Source organism: Phasianus colchicus, chromosome 3, assembly GCF_987193195.1.
Source record: "Phasianus colchicus chromosome 3, bPhaCol1.hap1.1, whole genome shotgun sequence".
NCBI classification, from domain to species: Eukaryota; Metazoa; Chordata; class Aves; order Galliformes; family Phasianidae; genus Phasianus; species Phasianus colchicus.
Window position 1 is genome coordinate 36709784 of NC_143438.1, and position 13930 is coordinate 36723713.

The following is a 13930-nucleotide window of genomic DNA, read 5'->3' on the forward strand; positions in this document are numbered from 1 at the left end:
AAAGCCATCATTTTATAGCTGTACAAAGTACTAAATGGTGTCATTAAAAAGGAATTCTTGCTTCTAAATTTCAAGCGTGAAGTTCAGTGCACAGGCACGGAGAGGTAGCACAGACAACCCGTGTCGATGGTGCAAAGTGCACCGAACGTCTGTACTAATGCACAGTGTTCTTACTTACAGGCACTGACAAAGTAATGTTTGGTCTTAAGCCAAAAGCTTAAAAATGACTTGTGTTTTCCTGGGAATTTGTGGCAGGTTAGCCCCAGCTGGCCCAAATAGCAAACAAATAAGAAAGCTCACGGTTCAAGGAAATATTCAGGGAAGTCATTTATCAATTACTCTTATGGGCAAAACAGGCTTGACTTCCAGAAATTCACTTAAATTCATTACTGATTAACATATATCCTTAATTACTAATTCAGGAAGAAGGATAATGAATACCTTTCCTCCCCCTTTCTCAGGCTCCATATCACTCCAGGCATTTTTGAGGAGTTGTTTGTGTACTGAGTGACTTAAGACTGCAAGGTGGGTTATTTCTGTCACTAACATGATTGGAGGAAGTTTTTTCTGTCCTTCTGTAAACAGGCTGTGAATAACACTGAAGGGTGAAGCCAGCATGGGGACAGCATGACTGGAAAATGCAGGATGTCAACAAAAGGCCCCGTCAGACCCATGTCAAACTAGCAGAAGTGAGAGATCCAGCAGTGAGCAGAGCCAGAATTATATCTTGTGATATTAAGTGGCTTAGTCTAATGCATCTGTCTGGATGCTCCAGTCAGCCAAGCATCAAGGAAGATGAAAAGTGTGTGTGAATGTTGCACTACCATCTTACAGTGCTGCTTGTAGGCCAAAAAAGCAGAACTTGGCCCAAGATAGGGCAGTAGAAGGTGGATTTGTGGGTTCTTATCCTAAAACAGTGCAGATATTTAACCAGCTTCTCACGACAAGGATAGAGATGCCTGAGATACATATGTTTTTCACAGGAGGCAGCCTTACTAAACAAGGATATATGGTATGATGGCTATTTTTTGCTTACGTGGATGCATCCTCTGCATTGTTTTGGAGAGTATGAAAAGGCAGCAGGTGTTCTAGGTCTTTAATTTGAAAAAGAAAGAAGGAAAAAAAGTTCAGAGCAGTGTGTGACTTAACTCAGTGCTTAGCTTCCAGATTCATCTCTAGCATTAACTTTGTGTCCTCTGCTTTGATCAGCTGTCCTTAACCTCTGAAATAGTGAGTGGGCACAGGGCATTTTTATTGGAACAAGCAGAGACATAACACTGTAAGAGCCATTTCATTTTTCTAATTATAAAAGTAGGCAAGAGGAAGTCCGTATTTAGTGTAATTAGTGGTTAATCATTCTTTCAGAATGAGGAAATTATGCTTTACAGCCTTTAAAACTCTTCTTCTTGGACTACATTAAAAGCAATCATACTTAAATTAAGATGACGTAAATGCTGCATGTTTCACTGACTATTGAATGTGAAGCACTACATCTTTAATAATTAAATACACTTTGAACCACTTAGTAAGTACCCAAATTACTGACAATCAAGAGCAGCAAGAGCCCTAATATTAATTTGTCTCTTAATTTAATCAGTGATGTAAAAGGTAAAATATCTGCTGAATATGTCAACTAAAACCTGTGAGATAACTGAATGTAAGTATTTAATGGGGTAGAAACAGCAAAGTAAAATAAAATAAAGGATTTCTGGGGCTACAACTTGCAACTTGATTTCTTCTCCTGTTTCAGCAATGTAATACTATGGCATCTATACACTGGGTGACAGTGACTTCATTTAACTTCATTAGGGCATATGTCCCATGTTTTGTGTTCACTAAAAGTATAAGGAAGATTAATTAATGAAGACTCATAAATAACATCTATTTATTTATTGGAGAGAAGACATGCAGCTCAAAGAGAAAAATCCCAGAGACTGCAAAGCCATCAGTTTAATGCTGCCACTTTGGAAACAGTGAAGAAAACAGGATAGGCTTAAATGGATGTTGGAGATCATAGGTGCTCTCAGTGTGTTATAATGCAAGTAAGTTGAGGAAAGGTCAGACAGAAACTTTATGATCATGGTGAGAGCACATTTGGACAGGACAGTCTTTTCTGTTCCTCTGTTCTCTGTACAAACATTGCTACACTACAAAAAATGCATACAGTTTCTGCAATAACTCAGTAAAATCCTGTGTACATGTGACAATAAATCAACCTACTGACAAACAGATACAGTGAAACTACAGCTTTGGAAAAATTACAGCTAAGGAAAAGGATGTGAGTTGGGGCTTCCCCACCACCAGTGCTCAGCAGCTCAGTGGGAACATTTGACATTGATGGGGTGCAGATCAGAAGCACCCCATCAAAACACCTCTGGCCATCCAGCAGAGTCCATGTGCTTCCTGTTGTTAAAATAAAAAGAAGTCTATTGTTAAAAAATACGGGAAAGATGGGAATAAGAGGGAAAGTAAAATAAGCAAGTAAAAAACCAGCTGTATGCTACAGAGATGATATTTTTATATCTTCAGGAAAAACTTTTCATCATTCTGTAGCACTTGCAAAATACCATTTTCCTGAGTTAAGTGCTGGCAATTTGTTTGAGATGAGGCAGGCCCCAACAACACAGCAGAGCATAGGATGTGGGACTTGGACAAGCTGGTGTTGCAAATTAGCATGGAGTCCTCACAATTAAAGTTTGAAATTCATAGCTCTCTGTGTTTTATTTCACTAGGAAGAGAATCTGTGTGCTTGACTTGTTGCCAAGATGAGCAAACTTAAAATACTTCTTTTCTATAGAACACAGACTTCGGTGTTGAATAGTAGAAAGTGTGTATTATTTCCAATTATTTTGTACTGCAACTGTAAAAATCAAAGAAATGTATAAACCATTTCCGCATGTTCTACCTGCAGATACACCACAGACACTCAGCAGAAAGCTGTGAATGAAGCAGCTAGGACAGCACAAAGTCAGAGACAGAAATGCCAAAGATTTTATTGAATAGCTGTGCTGAATAAGCTATGGGCACTTCTATGACGGCTTCAGATGGATGATGTGTGGGTTTTTCAGTTGAACAGCACAGAGTCCCCAGCCCCATATTTTTATGAAAACTGGCATGTAGAAACCAGTAGGAAGGTGAAAAGAGGATGTGCAGATCCAGGTGCTCACCCAGGAGCACCTGCAAGAGAGATGTTGGCTGGAGGCTCCTTTTCCAGTAACTATGCAGCTGGTTAGGATAGAAATTCCCCACTAGAAGCAGCACTGACCCCAAAACATTGAGCTTGGGCCCAGATCACTCTCAGCTCATGTGTGATCTTCATGCAGCGCGATGGCACAGAGGAGGTAGGATCCCTCCCTTATGGCCCTTTGGAAGCCTACTGAGAACGCTAAGTTTGTCTTCTGAGAACCATTACACAAAGCCACATGTATCTGAAGACATTAAGCACTCCGGGGTGAGCATGGGCAATGAATACAAGTGCAAAGTTCCAGGCTTTATTGCAAGGACAGAAGGTTTATCAGGACTGTAAGGTCAGCCTACCACTGAAAACAACTTTCTATGGTAGACTTTCACTAATAAAGTTTCTGTGTATTATTCCCTAAGCAAGAGATTAAAAAAAGAGGTGGGGCTCTGAACAACCTGATGTAGCTGTAGATGTCTCTGTTCATCGTAGGGGAGTTGGACTATATGATCTTTAAAGACATCCTCCATTTCAAATTATTCTATGATACTATTTAATATTTGAATTACAGCCTTTTGCAACCTAAATTGCCAGGTCAAATAATGATCTCTGACTATACTACAGTACCAAGGTGAAGGACAAACCATTACCAAGGATCTGATAATTCCGTTCCAATTGACCATCTTAGGCAGCACTTAGTTGAGGCTTTTCAGATCAACTAGTTTGAAAACAAAACTGTACTTTCTAAAGTGTGTATTTCACAATGTATTTTTGTTCTGTTAGGAACTTGGTAGATTTTCTTCTACCTCCTTGAGTCCACGTGTGTTGCTTATACCATACTTTATCAAAGTCCAAGTCTCTGCAGCTCAGTAAGAAAAATACTGCAGTTTCCCTCACTGACTGAAATAAAGTAGTCTATGATGCACGAACAAGTCTAAATGAAATAATATCCTTAGCAGTGAAAAATGGATTGGTAGTACAGTAATTGAGTAGATTTATTGCCATCTCCTTGAGCTAGCCTGCTGAAACAGCCTGCTATTTTATATAATCTCAGAGGAATTACTGGCTGGTAATCCATCGTTAAACATCATGCAGAATGATGGATTTTCCAACATCACCAATTCATATCTCATTAGCACGTGTTATTTATGATTCTTGTTACAAGATCTACAGAGGAGAAATAGAGACATCAGCTATTGTTGAAATGAGATATACTGTAGTTATGAGTCAATAACTACATACAATAATATTTCCCCACAGGATCAATTACAAATAAAGAGTTCCCTTTCTGTGTATGACAGCATTTTCTTCTATGTGTTTTACTGCTAATAATTCAGTGAAAAAAAATATTTTAAAGCACAAGAGATTATTGTAAAAATTACTTCTAGGATACTAAGGGAGGAGAGGGAGAAAAGCCTTTGCATGTAAGTAAAAAATACACCTTATGGCTTCATTGCAATTCATTGAACACTTGGGACACTTTTTCTCCCCATGTCCCTGTGAACACAGATTTCTCAGCTGTGGCACAGTTGCATTTTAAGGATACTTTTTGTTGACTCACAGCCTTAGTGCAGCAGTAATTACAGTCACAGTGACAACTGCAGCCTCAGTTAAACAGTTAAAGTCATTTTTATGTTCAACTCATCAATGATGGAAAAAGAATAAGAGGCTATTTAGAGTACAGGAGACCAGCTCATATTTCAGATCAAAATGAAGATGAAATGTGGGTTTTATTTGCTTGTGGAATTCCCATTAAGTGCATCTCCGATGGGAGGGAGGTGGATCAATAGCTGGCTGCAGCAAGAAGTTTCTGGCTGTTCAACAACCAGTGGAAAGGAAAGGAAAGGAAAACTTCCATGTTATGATCTTACAGTATCACAGAATCAGAGGTTGGAAAGGACCCCCAAAGATCATGTAGCCCAACTCCCTGCTACAGCAGGTTGCACAAGAAAGTGTCCAGATGGGTCTTGAGTATTTCCAGAAAAGGAGATTCCACAGCCTCTCTGGGCAGCCAGTGCCAGTACTCTGCCACCCTTAAAGTAGATAAGTTTTTCCCCCATGTTCATATGCAACTCACTGTGTTCCAGTTTGTTCCCATTGCCCCTTGTTCTGTCACTGGGCACTGCTGAGAAGAGCCTGACATCATCCACTTGACTCCCTCCTTTTTGATGTCTATAAGCACTGGTAAGATCTCCTTTCAGTCTGCAGGCTGTACAGACTCAGCTCTCAGCCAGTCTTCATCAGGAAATCTTTATTCTACCAGACTGACAGCATGCAAGTACTCTGCTCAGCTTGGGACAGTTCTAATCACTGCTTCCGTATGCAGTCTTAATACAGTATGTTCATAAAGTTTTAGTTTAAAGCCATGACAAATCTTCAATATTCGTCTTTCTTCCCATAGATGGGAACCTTCTCTCAATACTACTTAAATCATTCAGAAACGTTAAGAAAGTACTGTACCAAGACTTTCTTTCTTGTTAAGAAGAATTCACATGTATGTACCTTTTGGGGGTGCTCTTGAAGCCTGACTAAACAATTTGTATATCATTCATTAAGTTGTTGTTAGTACCTGGGCCAGGCTCTGATCCCCACTGCAAGGAGAGATACTACACCCATCTTATTGCATTTCCCCTGCACAGCATAGCCTTTAATTGCTCCTCCAAACTGTAGAGGATATCATTCTTCCAATCTTTTTTCCCCCCTCACTCACACACTTCAATCCCATCTTCTCTTGAAACATTTGTACAAGTTGGCAGCTTCTGATAGCAATGTCTCTTATAAATACATTTTAACCCACAAGATTTTTGTTCATAATCACTGTGATTTCAATACATTTTGAGATGCATACATTTTCTGTGTGATAGTACATTTATTTTTACCTGTCCATGACTGATTGGTGGAAAATTGCACTTCTGCAGGTGCAGTCATTTTTGGAAAAGATGATATGAGAAACATTCCTAGATGTATTCTCATCTTTATTTTTTACTCTTTTTGTAGGTTTAAATAAAAGTTGTAAAGTGGGTTTTTTTCCTGTACATGTTTAATAAATGTTTCCATCAAGTAAATGCACTTGGTGCTTTATAATGGTCATCTATCTTTATGTATATATTGTAGAAGATTCTCTAGCAGAAAGTCTTCATCAATCTTTAACAATCTTTCCTGAAGGCATGTACTACTTCTATTTTCCTTCAAAGAGCCCTTTCACAGGGGAAAGGATACTTGCCATTGAAAGCAGAGGAAACAGCAGTGACCAAATTCTGTAACTTAACCCAGTACTGTAAGCAAAGGTAGCCACGACATCCACCCAAAGCATTGCTTTAAACAAATCTCCAAGAAAAGCCAACTAGTGCTGATTTTCACTAAGAGTGGATTAAGTCTGATGCACCATTGCCACTTACTGCAATGAGCACAGAAGTCCCTCACAGTAACCTAGAACAAATACTTCATTCAGGATCACAACCTTTAATGTTAAAGAGTGTCATAGGGAATGCCATATTTTTCTAGTTTTCCTGGCATGCACCAATATACTTAAGTACTGATTTTCTGTTCTTTCAGAATCTGCCTGATGGTTCCTGGTTGCTTAGACACTGGTAATGTAATATGGCTAAGTTTAGAATATGCTAAGAAAAATGCTTGTAATTGTAGCAGCTCAAAACCTTGGCTGTTACTACTCTAGTACCAAACCTGGTAAGGCTTTTTCAAAATAAATATTTTAAGCAGGCCTTGTGGTAGAGTGCATCATTCTGATTAATTTATGCAATAATGTGACAGTTGTTTTAATGCATAGTGATCAGAAAACTTTCCAAATCTACAAAACATCAGCAGACTTAAGCTTCCAATAAACACCAGTGACTATTTTTACACCACAGCTTTCATTTAACAGAAAAATAAAGTCAGCTTGCATCTGATGAACACCAAATAAAGAGCTTCTGTTCTACCTACAGTGCAATAGGTGCATCTCACCACATTGTTTTTCATCTGGACTATTTCAATCTTGAAAAAGAAAACTAATTTTTATCAGAGAACTATCCAGACATCACAGTACTGACACAAAAATATCTTAAGATCAATGATTTAACCAAGCATTGGCCCATGAATGAAGGAGTCAAAAGTGAAGTAGTATCACATTAACATCAAAGGCAGGAGGTTTAGAGCTTTTTGTTTAAAATACTTCCATATTCTGGCCGTTGCCTCGTCTTTACATGCCTGCTCCAATCTTTTCCTGAGTGAAGTCAAGTCATTATCATCCACAGGAGCAGAGCTCCTTTCACACCTGGATCAGGCTGCTCAGAGCTCTCTCCTACTTTTTCGGGTGGGACCAAGATCACAGTCTTCCCAGGCAAATTGTTCCAGTGTATAACCTCTCTCAACACAAAGAAATTTTATCTTAAATCCAGGTGGATTTCCAATAGCTGGTGTCTACTAATCCCCTCAGTGTGCATCTGAGAAAAATCTCCACAACCATACAGGAGGCTGAGTAGGCATCATTTATGTCCCCCATTGGCCTTCTTTCCTCCATCCTGAAAAGATTCAGCTCTGCCAACCTCTTTGCAATTTATATGCTCCAGTCCTCAGACCATTTGATGGTCCCCTCCTTCAGGGATCAACATCTCTCCTGCAATTAAAAGGGTGCAGAACTGCCTATAATTGAAACACTGCTTTACAAGTGTAAAATTCATGGGAAAAAAATCATTTTCCTTGGCCTGCCATCCATGCTTGTAATAAAGCAGCCCAATATACAGTTGGCCTTGACAGGAGCATCTGACTCCTCAAGGAAGCTGCAAAATTTAGAAAGATATTTATGCAGAAGTGTTTAAAATATAACTCAATTTTCTGAGTTTTTTATACAGCATACTGCTAAGGCAGCCTTAAAACTGTCAGGAGGACTCCCTGGAGCCACACTTTCATCTAAGAGGTGGGAGCCTGTCAAGCTCTACACAAAGCAGCCCCTGGGACAGGAACAAGATGAAGCCACATACAGTCAGAACTGCAGAGGAAGTTGTCTGCAAACAGGCATGGAGAGGAGCAACTTCCAAAGACAGACATCAGATAAAATTTAAGAACAATAGATACCTCCCACTGTGTGACTTGGCCTAGCAGGTTAGTAATATGGGAAAATTACTCCTCATAATTTTTCAATTGGGAAGGCATTACTTTTTTGTCAAGATTAGAGCATTATAAAATATTTCTGCTACACAGTATAAGTGAACCTACCCATTAATAAATCCCTGTGAAGATACGTTAACACTGGATTACATTAAGGAGAGCATTGCCAGCAGAAAATTAAGCATAATTAATGGAAACATACGAATAAACCAGGGCTAGAGGGAAAAAGGGACATTCTCTCCATAGATCATTTTGTGGATTAACTGCTGACATGCTCTAAGGACATGTCAACTGTTACTGCTTTTATAGCAGTGATTTCATATAAGATAAAATCCATGTAATTGTGAATATGCATTGCAAGTTACTGCCAAGAAATAATTACTCTGATCACATGCATCAAATTAATCAGTATAATTTTGAAGGCTAAAAGAGCTTAAAATGTGATATGCAACAAAGACTTGTTGAAGTCCTTCAGTATGAGAGATAATAATAGATAGATGGTAGATATATAGATAGATAACTGTTTTACCAATATTCAAATACTCAGTTTCCAAAGGCCAGGACAAGTCACGTTGTAAGTGAGAAGGTGAGCAACACCTGTAGCATTCAGAGATGAAATTTCAGAACAGCAATACCATGGAGACATTCAAAATTATTTTTCAGATCTTGTTCATGTAATGGCAAACTGAGTAGGGGCACACAGTGAACAAGTGCTCCGGTCATGTCCATTAGCCAACATAAGGAAGGTCTGTATGGTTATTACAGCACTATGAGTGTAGCTACCTTCTGGCTTTCACAAACTTATAGAGATTTGCAGATTTTTTTGTTATTATTTTTTTCACATAGTACAGTCCTCTAAATGAAAACCATAAGGAAATAAAAATAGCATCCCTTTTCTAGGCAGAAGAAAAAAAGGACCTACTTGGTGGTAATAGTTCACCTAAAACATCTTACACCAGTCCCCTAAAATCTTATCTACTCTTCACCACTGCTGTAACCAACACTTTCAAATACTGTACCAATACTGTTCTCATGTTCAAAAGACTTCTGATGAGAGCTCTCAAAAGCTTGCAGAACAGCCCAAGTGAGCAAACTTACTCTTACTAACAGAACAACTATCCTTCCATCATCCTCCTCCACATTGTAACATATGCTCAATTGAAACCAATACAAATAATGGAGAGAGAAGACAAAAAACATGAAGACGACCACTGGTGTCATGCAAAGCACCCATATCCCGTAGCTTATTCTGATGCTTAGATGTTGAAACATGTTTGAGAAGAAAAAGCAAGAAAATAGGACTTCTCATAGAGTTTCATCTGTGATTTTAATTTGCACAGAAGTTAACAACTGTGAACCAAGAGTTACTGTACTGCTTGTAAAAATAAAAATAAGGAAAAGTTGATGCCCTTTTAGTCCTGCTGTGCATATTCATTTTTGTTACATAAAATGGCTATAATATTACTACACAAATTAGTATTTTAGGGAAAAAGGATAAATATCAAAATAAATTTCAAAAAGGCAAAGATGGCACATATAATGCTTCTAGATGATCTTTAATTACTATTCTCAGATGGTTTCCCTTAGCACCTCAGCCTACAAACAGCATGCAACTTAACAGCCAAGTTCAGGGTACCTGTGGACACCACTGCTAACCATTAAATAATTTGGGGGTAAAATGCTGTGTAAATGCAGAGACAATTCAACAGTAATCACTACTTTTTCTACTTGCTGAAAAATGGGGAAGAAGTGAGCTTCTGACCTGTACAAGACATATGAACTCCATCTAGGAAAAAAAAACTGTATAGATACTACTTCAGCCTGCCTTTCAGATTTAGGTTCCAATATCTATTACATAAAACTGTAATTAAATTTCATCAGGTAAAATTCAGCAGAGTACAATGAAGAATTGTTCCATAGAATCTCTTTTCAATGATGAGATGAAATTGAATATATGGTCTTATTTCTTTCATATCATCCATGTCTTTGTGCTGCACATATTGGCATCATTCAAGTCATTGAATTTTGGATCAAAACCAGGTTTCATGGATTGTTCTGTTCTCATCCTCTCATCCTCTGACTGCACAGACATAGTATGTGATGAAGTCATATTACTTAAGGCATCACCAAATGTGCTCAGATGACAGTGTAAGAAAATAGAATGGAAAAGGATAAAAAAATGCTGCCTTAGAAGGAGAATGTGCATAGTGTCCAAGTCGCAGGACACTGATACTTGGAAAAGGTACACTAATATGACACTCATGGACTTGGTGTCACTGAATTCCTTCATTCATCTGTTCTATTATCTCAAACACTCCTTCTTAAAGGGTGAATATCATACCAATTACATTCTGAATTACTGCCTTCTGAAGTGAAAAATGCTCAGGGTTCATGCCATCCATGAAACACTCTATGCAGTATACTTTGTGAAACGGCTTCTGATCACACAGTGTCAGGTGCCAAAAGGTGCTTATCAAACTACTACTGCTGTGAAAGACAGCTTCCAGTGAACAGAATGAAAACAGGACTGCATTTTTACTAATGACTGAGCATTAATAGGCAGTATCCAAAATGGAGTCCCAGAGGAAAGTCGGAGGGAGACTCTATATCAAGGAATGTAGTGATAGAACAAGGAGAAACGGCAGTAAGAGTAAAGGAGGGAAAATTTAGATTAGATGTTAGGAGGAAGTTCTTTCCACAGAAGACAGTGAAGCAATGGCACAGCTGCCCAGAGAAGCTGTAGTGCCCCATCCCTTGAGGTGCTCAAGGCCAGGTTGGATGGGGCCCTGGGCAGCTGAGCTGGTGGGAGGAGTCTCTGCTGATGGCAAGGCAGATTGAACTAGATGGTCTTTAACAACTCCTTCAGCTCAAGCCATTCTATGAGCCTGTGATTTAATGATAATATGTTGTGTGGTAGAAATGGTCATAAAATGAGTTCTTCCTATGGGCTTCAAGATGGGGTGTTACTAGCAAACATGAAACAAGAAAAATCTACATTGGATACATCTGTGATCTTGCAATGTTTTGATTCTGCAAATACATTCTTGTGAAAATAAAGCAAAAATATATTTAAATATTTTTGCCCACTTACCCAGCATCCATTAATATCTAAATTGTGTAAATATTGAATATTTTCTACCTAGAAAAAAATTACTCTTAAGTTCAATTTTTCTTTTCCTTAACATCACTTTACTAAAAAACATTTAATTTAAAATAGGACTCACATACATAGAGTCACATAAGGAAAAATCAAGGGCAGACTTTAGCCTGTCTGTACAACAGCTGTTTTTCCAGCAAACTATATAGACAGTTACGGTCAAAGTATACCCTCCACTGTGCATAATTTCCCAGGCAAAAAAGTCATCAGGCTCTACTAAAACAGACCATTTTGACCACATGAGCATTGATTGTTGATATGATTCAGTTCAGTCAAGTACTTCCTATAAGCTTCTGGTGCATGCATGTAGTAACATTACTTCCTGCATTGATATTTATGATCTGCTCAGTGTTCCCCAGTCAAAATATCCTCATCACTAAATAGTGAGCATACAGAGGATTCCAAACCTAGAACTGGTAAAACTTGCATGATAAAATACAAATGTCCCTAGAAGAGCTTGTTCTCTCAGCTGTTCAGTACTGTTGCATGAGTGCCCTGGAGGCTTAAAGAAAGGAAAAACACTGACTTTGAAGTGAAACCTAGAAATCAGAAGCTTGCAGCTAATTAAGAAGAGGTTTTATTTACTCATCAGAATCACCCAAACATCAGCATGTTAGAATGCATACTGAAATGTAAAATACATTCTGAATCCCCACTCCATCAGTATAATTTCAAAGTATTGTCTCTTAAGCTTACAAGACACTATTTTCCTGGATCTTCCATTTGTTAAATGAGTTTCACTGTATGATTTCCACATACAAATTTTACCTAAGAACAGATATTCTTCTGAAAAGGAGTTGTAAACAAACAAATCCCCTCACACTTATCTGAGACAACAGCATTTACCTGGAGAGGTAAACAGCACACAGTCTTCACTTCAGCTCTTCTGATCACTTCCCCATTTAGAAACACAGAACCTCTAAGGTTAGAAAAGACCACTAAGATCACCTAGTGCAACCACCAGCCCATCCCCACTGTATAATCAATGAATATGCAGATGTTATAATTATGAAATATACAAGAGAGCTTAGCTAAGCAGGTTATTACACCAAGAAAAAGAATAGATGGAGCACTTACCCTTATCCTGGGCTCACTGTAAAACCCCAAAGGAGGGATCTCCAGAAAGAGAGCCCTCCACTCTGGTAATCAGCTCTTAAATGGGTCTAGGAGAGGTGGAGCCAGGCTCCACCCCTTCCAGCAGCACAGGTGAATTGCCTTCACCTGTGCTCCCAGGGCTGACTCATTGCCTGCCTCAGGTGGTCAATCAGAGGTTCAGGCCATGATTCAGCAGTTCCCATACACCCACCATGGTGGTTAAATGACTGCTGTTGTTTTGGATGCTGTCATAGAATCAAAGAATCAATGAGGCTGGAAAAGATCTCTAAGATTGTCTAGTCCAACCATCCACCTACCACCAATATTGCCTGCTAAACCATGTCCCTCAGTGCCACATCCACACCGTTCTTGAACACCTCCAGTTATACGACTGCATCACCTCCCTGGGCAGCCTGTGCTACTGCCTCAGTGCTCTTTCTGGGAAGAAATGTTTCCTAATATCTAACTTGAACCTGCCTTGGTGTTTTTTTAATGTGCTGGTGGTTGTTATGCATCCTTAATTTGAGAAAGAACTCTTTTGAATTCAGAATGAATTATTTCCTAAATAAAGGCATGGATATCAGACTAGCAAAATCTAGGAACTATGAAACACTGAGATTCCTAGAAAGGCCCAGGACCTAGCATTAACTAGTACTGCCTGTGTAGTAGACCGAGTTGGATATTAAGAAAAAAAGGGATGGGAATCTATTTAGATAAATTCCTAGATAAAATAGTCAAATTGAAATATCAAAATTGTCAGTGAATGTATGTTTTTAAACACAATATGAAAAGCAACAAGGGTATGTTAAAAGGTAATTTTAAAAAGTTATATTTATAAATTGAAAAAAAACCACACCATTATTTTCCACTTGAACTGAAAAAACTCCCAATTCGAATGGAATTTTCAACAGTTATCCATTTTCTCAAAGATCTTTTTTTCACCCCAGTAAACTAGTTAATTATCCACATTTTTTTCTGTCCAGCTTCAAGATGCAACGTCAGCTCAACAAATGTGTAGACAACGTATTCTTAGAGCATTCATCAAATTAAATAAGAAACGTGATCCAAAAATCCAAAAGCGTATATGAAAGAAAAAAAATTGCACTCAGGGCAGTATTTCATGTAAAGGATTTCACAGCCAGACTACTCTATTTCCTTGACCAGTAAACGTAGCTTGACTTTATAAATACACTGTCATTTCTCAACAGGATAAAAATAGCAAAATAAATCAAACAGCCATATAAGTGATTTTTATATATATTTTTTGATGTTTCTCAGTGCTACTCAGTTGCCAATTTTCAGCAAATACGTTGTTCAGAGCTATTATACTGCAGACCCGATGTTTTGGAAAAGTGCTTTGTGATTCTTCTAAACAGCAACAAGCAGAAGGCAAG

General features: G+C 38.4%; 1 long non-coding RNA gene across 1 annotated transcript; it reads right to left on the reverse strand.

The window, feature by feature from the left end:
- Nucleotides 1-1617: 1617 nt before the first annotated feature.
- On the reverse strand, nt 1618-12561 carry LOC116226530 (uncharacterized). The gene is made up of 3 exons (XR_004166343.2): nt 12519-12561; nt 12288-12360; nt 1618-2403 (listed from the first exon to the last, which is right to left on the reverse strand). It is a non-coding gene; the product is annotated as an uncharacterized LOC116226530 (long non-coding RNA).
- Between the last annotated feature and the right edge of the window lie 1369 nt (nt 12562-13930).